Here is a 9,220-nt window from a genome sequence, read left to right on the forward strand (position 1 = left end):
CATAACATATTTTTTAAAGGTCTGTTAAAACTGTTAAAGGAGGGGCGCCTGGGTGACTCAGTCATTAAGCCTCTGCCTTCGGCTCAGGTCATGATCCCAGGGTCCTGGGATCGAGCCCCGCATCAGGCTCTCTGCCCAGCGGGAAGCCTGCTTCTCCCTCTCCCACTCCCCCTGCTTGTGTTCCCTCTCTCGCTGTGTCTCTCTCTGACAAAAAAAAAAAAAAAACTGTTAAAGGAAAAGTTAATTAATGTAGAATATTTCATTTTCCAATATCACATAAATTAGGCATCACTTTAATTGGACAATTATATAAATATAGTATTAGTCTAAATACTAAAAATAACTAAAATACTATGAAAGTACTAAATACTAACTATTAGAAGTAGTGTAAAATTATATTGCCAGTAATCGGGCTGCTTAGAATTATCATTATTAACAAGCATCACTATTTAACACAAAGAATAATAGTAATAAAAATGTAATTAGGCCATCAAAAATTATGATCAATTTTTGCATGGATAAATCTTCATTTAGAACAGTGGTTCTCAAAATGTATTCCTCGGAGGTGCCTGGGTGGCTCAGTCAGTTAAGCGTCTGACTCTTGATTTAGGCTCAGGTCATGATCTTGGGTTTGTGAGATGGAGCTCACACTAGGCGTGGAGCCTGCTTAAGATTCTCTCTCTCTCTCTCTCTGTCTCTCCCTCTGCCCCTCCCCTGCTCAAACAAATAAATATATCTTTTAAAAAAGTCATGTATTTGTAACCATGAACCATCAGCTGTCCTGGATCTCTACCCTGTGTTCCACCAAAACCATTCTCCTTCTCTCTCCTTGCTCTCCTCTTAAAGACTCACTCACAACAGCTGCTTCAGTGGGTTCTCTTGCCCTCTGGCTTCTGGTTGGGTTTGGCCAATAAAAAGCACCAGAAAAAAGTGCTTTCTCCTTCCCAGATTACTAGGTTTGTTTCCATTCTTTGCCTGTGACCACACCTTCTGTGAAGGACCCTTCCTTACAGTTGTTATCTATTCTCTAGAGATTTCCAGTAACTATGACGCCTGTACCGCCCCTTTCAGGCCTAGAAGCAGAATTCCTTGATTTCTCCTTACACCTTGCCCACACCTTTTATAAGCCCATTTGCTGAACTCTCCACAAATTATTTCCCTGTACTATGACTTTTTTCCATAATAAGAGCTTATCCCTGATCCATACACCAACCAAACTTTTGGCCTTTTGTAGTTTTTGAGACCGAAAGAATTCAAATCCTATCTCCTATAATAATTTCTGCCAGAGAAAGCTTACATCTCATTTCTCTTCATTAAGCCAAGAGAAAAAGAGAAAAGAGAGAGCGAGAGAAGGAAGGAAGGAGGGAGGGAGGAAGGAAGGAAGGAAAGAAAGAAGGAAGGAAGGAAGAGAAAGAAATCTTATTACATGCTATACTTGTGTTTTATTATTATTTATTTATTTATGTTCAAGTATAATTAACATACAGTGTTTTATTAGTTTCAGGAAAAGGGTAAAATACAGGGTAAAAAATCTGAATTAATATCAAATATCTTAAAATATGCAAAATAGAGTCTCATTTTCTTTTTGTGTTAAAATTCTTATATCATAGCCTGTCTTATATATGCCAAAAGCCAGGTTACCAGGTTGTGTGCTTAGGTAGAAAAACAAAATAAAATAGACTCTCTTGCCTCTAAAAGTTATAATCTAGCCCAAGAGACCATGAAAAAAGACATAAAATAATTAAAAGTATTATATGCTACAACTCAAATTATTAGTAGGTAAAGGTACCACAGGTACTAATGTGATATGATCACGAGACTTGGTCTAGCCTTTCACCACACACTAACGGTCTGCGCATGATTAGAACAAACACTTTCACTAGTTGCAGCCCAGTTCTTCCTCTCTTACTTCAAGTCCCAATTGTTGAATCCCCTGCTCAGAAAATCACTTTTTGCTGCCACAACCCAGCCTGAGCACTTGGAAATCCATCACCAAGAATTTTGAATCTTACTGCTCTCAAAGCTTCCAGTCTATCCAGCCGAAAAAGAGATAGTGACCTCCCCAAACAGCAGACAGCTCAAGGCATCACAATGAAAACTGTTCAATAAACCACTTCTAAGTGTAAGCTTTAGATGAGATAAAGGTTTCTTTTCTCACTGTTAAGAGGACTCTAAGTCTGTAAAAAAATGACAGTTAGTCCCTCCAAATTTACTCTCACCTTCTTCTATGGTAATAGCATCCTTAATTATTAGCTAAACACAGCCTTCTGGAATAAATACTACCTTTTACAACCTCTTTTTCCAGTGAAAGCTGGCCATGTAACTAAATTCTATTTTTTTTTTAAGATTTTATTTATTTACTTGTCAGAGAGAGACACAGCGAGAGAGGGAACACAAACAGGGGGAGTGGGAGAGGGAGAAGCAGGCTTCCCGCCAAGCAGGGAGCCTGATGCCAGACTTGATCCCAGGACCCTGGGATCATGAACTAGCCGAAGGCAGACGCTTAATGACTGAGCCACCCAGGCGCCCCTAAATTCTATTCTTTTAAATTTCTTTCCACCGATTGGAATCTGGGTGAAGATATGGGCCATCTGTAACGAAACAAGTAAGGCCAATAATCAATGAATGATAAGCAACAAGATAGAAGTGCCTGGTTCAGATAAGCATAAAGTAGTAGCAATTAGATCACATTTTGTTTCCTTTATGAAAAAAAAAAGAACCTATGTGTCACACTGAAGTGATGTCCCAAACTTCTTCCTTACATTTCTAGGCAAAGGTCCAAATCTTAAAAAAAAAAAAAAATCCACATCATTATAGCAAGATCACATTCTCTAGCATTTAGACCTAGAAAAATAGTTAGGCTGCAGTGCAGTCGAGAAAAGAGCACTCTAATATGACATCCCATTATAACTGGCCTTTGTTAGTTGTATGGGTATCGTGACCAGTAGTTTCCAACTCTGCATTGACTTTCACTTGTGCTCAGTACAAATCTCTCCAAGACCTTAAACAACAACTGAATTGGAAGGAAACTATTATAAATTCATAAAATAGTGCACAGTGAAGTAGGAGTGCCTTTTTGATCATTGGATGCGTCATGCTGTTTCAGCTTGTGAAAGAGCTATATTTGTTGGCTAAATACGTATTTCTGTTTAATTGCTCCATCAATCATGCTTAATAGTTCTGGTGAAGAAAAGTATCTGTTCTCTCAACTAAATGAAATTTCTTAGATCAAGGTGAAGCACGGACACATTTAGGTCAAGTGAGACTCGGCAATGGTGTAATCAGTTTGATTAAAGTAGACGTGTTGATATATTTTCTTTCATATCACAGAAAGTTACTAAGAATTATCTCTAAATGTCTGCTTTTCTCCTGGACCTTATATTATTAAATATATTGCTATGTCCTTACATTGCTTTTTGCAGAAGACACTGTATTCTTCCGTTGGACACAAAGATTCTCTACTGCAGTGTGACCCAAGCCAAACCAGCCACGGGTTGTTGGGGATCTCTGCTGCTACAGCATTTGAGGCACATGGGAAAGGTCTCATGAATAATGCATAGTTATAAACAGGTGACCATATCAAGATCTCTTCACTTGATGCTATTCCCAAACACACTCTGAGGAAAGTAATTGGATACCTTCATTAGCAATTGATCTGTACAGGAAGAAAGTGTGATTAAAAGCTTTGCAAGGCATCGACTGCATGTGCATTAGCTTGCATTGACTTGCATTTATTTTCTACTGAAAACCCACGTAAATTGTAGCAATAACCAGAATCGTAACGCTAAAGAGAAATATAAAATATTTTAAAGCCACAAGTATGAAAGTACAGAGCCATTCTTCCACTGCAGAGTAGGTAAGAGGCAGAGGCAGTTTATCAGGAGGCCACCTTATAATTAGGTTAAGTGCCTGTGAGGCAGCGTCAAGTGCTGATGTGCTACCCAAGGAACAGCTGATAAAGTATGAATCCACTCTCGTCCATTTTCTTACCACCAGTGACAAGAAATGTCAGGAGGCTCCAAACACCTTCCTGGAACAGCCACCATTAATCTCCAATATGACCACATCACCTTTTTATTATTTTAGATGAAAAAAAAAAATGGTGGCACATCCTCCCTCCCCCCCCCCCCGTCACAGACTACGTGTTAAACCTACAATATAGCAGTTTTGGGGCATTCCACCTCAGCCAGAATTATCAACACAATTGGCTAAAGTTAATTGCTGCTGTTGTGGGTGGGGAGCGGGTGGATGGCCCCCATGGCCAAGTTATAGATGACAGATATAAGCCTCTCGACTTACACAAATCTTCTTTAACAAGAAGATTGAAATGTGGTACACTCTCCTAACTGTATGGTGAATTATTATGATCATAAGCGTTTATGGGCATTTGTAAGACAGCATTACAATGATTACTGTATGTTTTGTTTCATTTTATATTGTTTCAGCTCAGTGGCTATGATGTTATCAATAAGTCCTATAAAATATTAACTGTATCTGAATAACTTCTCTCTGAGATTATAAAGTAGAGCTATTTATTTAGGTCTTCTGGAGATTCTATGTTCCTGATTGTCTATAGGAAGCTTTATTTACATCATTGCTCTGTTATAGCTATGTTCTCCATATCTTAGTTATTCCTGCTTATCTTTGTTGGTTTAATGCATGAAAATTAAATATGTTGATACGGAAGAGAAAAAATAAAATTTTAAGCTGTCATTAGTGTGAGGTGCAAACATTGGGAAAGAGGGATTTACTTAAGATGATTTAAAGTCAAGATCTTATGCTTCCATTTATGAAAGATTAACTGCTGTGGGAATTGTCATCTCACTGTAAACCACAAGAAAACTTGACAAAATCTATGAGCGAAATATTTTTAGACAGTGGGCAATAGGCAGCCCAGGACTGTGAAATCTGACAGCAGGGGTCCTGAGACGACGAAGTTCCAGGATCCCTGCCCTGTATTAAAGCCTGCTTCAGACCTGATTTAAATACACTTCAATACAAGCCTCAGATTTCTAAGCTAATCTGAAAGTAATTTAAACATGTGCCATTTTTTAAGGAATATAATAAAATGCAGCACTCAGTAATGTAAAATTCACAATTTTCAGCATCCAGTCAACACGTCAGAGAAGGAAAGAGGCAGGCAAATATGACTCTTAAGCAGAAATAAGAAAAAGATTGTTATAATATAAAATATGAAATAAGCAGACTATAATGTTAAAATAGCTATTCCAAATAGTATAACTATGGACAAGAATGTAAAGGAACAAATGAGTTAATAAGGAGAAAAATTGGAAATATAAAAGAAATTCAAATGGAAGTAGAGTTCTAGAGATTAAAATAAAATCATCCAAAATGAAGAAAAAAACTGGATGGGTTTAACTATAGATTAGAAACTGCAGAAGAGATCTGTGAACTTGAATACGTAGAAATTAAAAACTGCAAATTTAACAGAGAAAAAAACCCACAAAAAACAAAAACGAGAGCCTCAGTGACCTGTGGACCAATGTCTACCAATTTTACATATGAGTAATCTTTCCAAAATTAGGATAGAAAATATATCAACAGTAGTGCTGCACTACAAGAAAAGTCAAAGGAAGTTCTTTGAGTAGAAGGTAAATGATATCAAATTGAAATGTGGATTTAAACCATGGAATAATGAACACTGGAAATGGTAAACGTGGATAAATATAAAATACATATTTTCTCATTTTAATATCTTTTAAAAAATTTAACTGTATAATGCAAAGATAATAGCAATGTATATTGTTTATAATGTGTTTACATATTATATGAAAAATTCATAAGACTACAACATGAAGGGAAATATTGAAGAAATGGAAGTCTATTGAAATAAAGTTTTATACAGTGTTCATGAAATGGTGTAATATTTGAAGTTAGACTGTGATATACCAAAAAAGCACATTCTAAATTGTGGAATAACCATTAAAAATATAAAACATTTATCAATGGACACATAGGTTGCCTGTATATTTTGGCTACTGTAAATAATGCTGCAATAAATATAGGGATGCAAATATCTTTTCAAATCAGTTTTGTTTGTTTGTTTGTTTATTTTCTTTGGGCAAATACGGAGAAGTACAATTACTGGATCATAGGGTAGTTCTATTTTTAATTTTTTGAGGAACCTCCATGCTTTTTTCCATCATGGCTGCACTAATTTATATTCCCATGAACAAGATATGCAATGGAATATTATTTGGCCATAAAAAATGAAATCTTGTCATTTGTGACAACATGGATAGACCTAGAGGGTATTATGCTAAGTGAAATAAGCAGACATAGACAAATAACATATGATTTCACTTATATGTGGAAGCTAAAAAACCAAAGCAAACAAACAAAGCAAAACAAAACAGAAAGAGACTCATAAATACAGAGAACAGACTGGTGGTTGCCAGAGCGGAAAGGGCTGGAGGGATGAGCAAAATAGGTAATGGGGATCAAGAGGTACAAACTTCTAGTTATAAAATAATAAGTCACAGATATGTAAAGTGTAGCATAGGGAAATAGTTAACAATACTGTGGTAACTTTGTATAGTGACAGAGGGTAACCACATTTATCATGGTGAGCATTTTGTAATGGATATAAATGTCAAATCATTACACGATACACCTGGAATTAATATAAGATTGTATTTAACTATATTGCAATTAAAAATATTTATATATATATATCTCACACAAATATATGCACATAAATGCACATTATATCTCACAAAGAGAAGGCTAATAAGCTAATATAGGGAAGATAATGACATCTCAAAAAGCATTAAAATAGGGGCGCCTGGGTGGCTCAGTCAGTTGAGCATCTGACTCTTGGTTTTGGCTCAGGTCGTGATCTTGGGGTCCTGTGATCCAACCCCATGTCTCATGCTCCACACTCAGCAGGGAGTCTGCTCCCCTCCTCTCTCTACCCCTCCCCCTGCTCGCACACTCTCTCTCTCGAAAACAAATACATAAATCTTAAAAAAAGAACTAAAATAATTTTTAAAAAGGAAGAAAACTTAAAAACAAAAAACAAAAAAGAAAGATAAGACAATTAGAAAACAAATAGTAAGATAGCAAGATGGTAAATTTCAGCTCAACTATATCAGTAATTAGGTAAATTATAAATAGTCTCAACACTCTACTTAAATGACAAAGATGTCAAATAAGATTTAAAAAATATCAAACCTTCTTTAAATGGGAAGACACAAATAGATCAAGGTCAAAGATGGGATAAAATATACCATGCAAACACTGATCCAAAGAACACTGTGCCCAGTCCTACAGATTTTTTAATAAAAATTTTAAAAGCTATTACATACAAAGAATTTAGAAAGATGAAAGGTCATTAAACAAAATTAAAGAATGTTTATAATATGAATTAATTACTGAGATATTGATGTTAAATAGTCAATAACTAGTACTATATACAAGATCATAAAAATGTAAAGTATTTAAGAATAAGTTTAACAAACTATGTGCAAAATCTATACTCTGAATATTGTAAAACATTTCTGAGAATGGAAAAAATACTCTGTTAATGAGTTGGAAAATTTAGTATTGTTAAGATGTCAATTTTTCCTCAATCTGTAGAGTCAACACAATCCCAATCAACATCACAGTAGAAATCATCAAGTCAATTATCAAATTTATATGACAATGCAAAGATCATAGAAAAACCAAAACAACTTTGAAAAAGAATACAAAATTTGATGAGTTGCCTCCTCTGATTTGAAAAGCTACTATATCAAGATAGTGTATTAAGGTAAGTATAGCATATACATATATCTTTGGAACAGAATAAAGCCCAGAAATAAATCTACAACTATCCAATCAATTAATTTTCAACAAAGTTACCAGGATAACAAAATGGAGAAAGAAAATGTTTTCAACAACTGTGCTAGAGCAATAAGATATCACATTCACATAAAAATAATTAATTAGGGGCGCCTGGGTGGCTCAGTCGTTAAGCGTCTGCCTTCGGCTCAGGTCATGATCCCAGGGTCCTGGGATCGAGCCCTGCATCAGGCTCCCTGCTCGACGGGGAGCCTGCTTCTCCCTCTCCCACTCCCCCTGCTTGTGTTCCCTCTCTAGCTGTGTCTCTCTCTGTCAAATAAATAGATAAAATCTTTAAAAAAAATTTAATTAATTAATTATTGGCTATACTTCCCACCATTTAAATAAAAATTACCTTGAAATAAATCTTAGATCTACACATAAGGGCTAAAACTGTTAAAATTCTATAGGAAAAGGTAGGAGAAAATCATTCTAATATTTGGTAAATGAAGGATTTCTTAAACAAGAATAAAAACAAAACTATTACAGAAAAAAATGTATTAGTAGGACTGCATAAAATTTAAAACCATTTGCTAATTGAAAACACTGCAAAGAAAATATAAGTCCATTATAGTCTGGGAAAAATACTTTAATACATATACTTGACAAGGAAATTTTATTCATAATATATAAAGAAATCTTACATATCAATATGAAGAAAACAAACAACCAGATCAAAAAAATGGCAAAAAATTTGGATACACATCTTCACAAAAGGAAGATGTAAGTGACACATAGAAGAGATACAAGTAACAAATAAGCCCAACATAGTTGGACATTGGAAAATGCAAATAAAAACCACAATGAGACACCAGTGTGTACCCACTAGAATGAATAAAGTTTTAAAGAATGACAATGGCAGGTGTTGGTGCTGTCATATATTACAGGTAAGAATGCAAAATGATATAAGCACTTTGGGAAATAGTTTGACTACTTCTTAAAGCACAGATTTGTTACCCGGAAAAACCACTCCTGGGTATGTATCAAAGTGAAATGAATACAAATGTCCGTATAAAATCTTATTGGGTGTTCATAGCAGGTATCTTCATGATAATCTCAAACTAGAACAATCTAAATCTCCATTGATTAGTGAATGGATAAACTGTGATATATCCATACAAGGAATATTATTCAGAAAAAGAAAAAAAGAGAAATGAACTACTGATAATCAAAATGATTGTGCTAAGTGAAAGAAAGAAGATATAAAAAATTACATATTCTATGATTCCATTTAAAACGAATTCTGGAAAAGGCAAAACTATAGTGATAGAAAGCACATCAGTGGTTGCCTGGGCCTGGATGTGGGGTGAAGGGACCAAAGAGAAGCTTTTGGGCAATGGAAATATTCAATTCAGTATCTTGCAGTTGTGGTTACACA

Source organism: Leptonychotes weddellii, chromosome 3, assembly GCF_054177405.1.
Source record: "Leptonychotes weddellii isolate Sample4059 chromosome 3, ASM5417740v2, whole genome shotgun sequence".
NCBI lineage: Eukaryota > Metazoa > Chordata > Mammalia > Carnivora > Phocidae > Leptonychotes > Leptonychotes weddellii.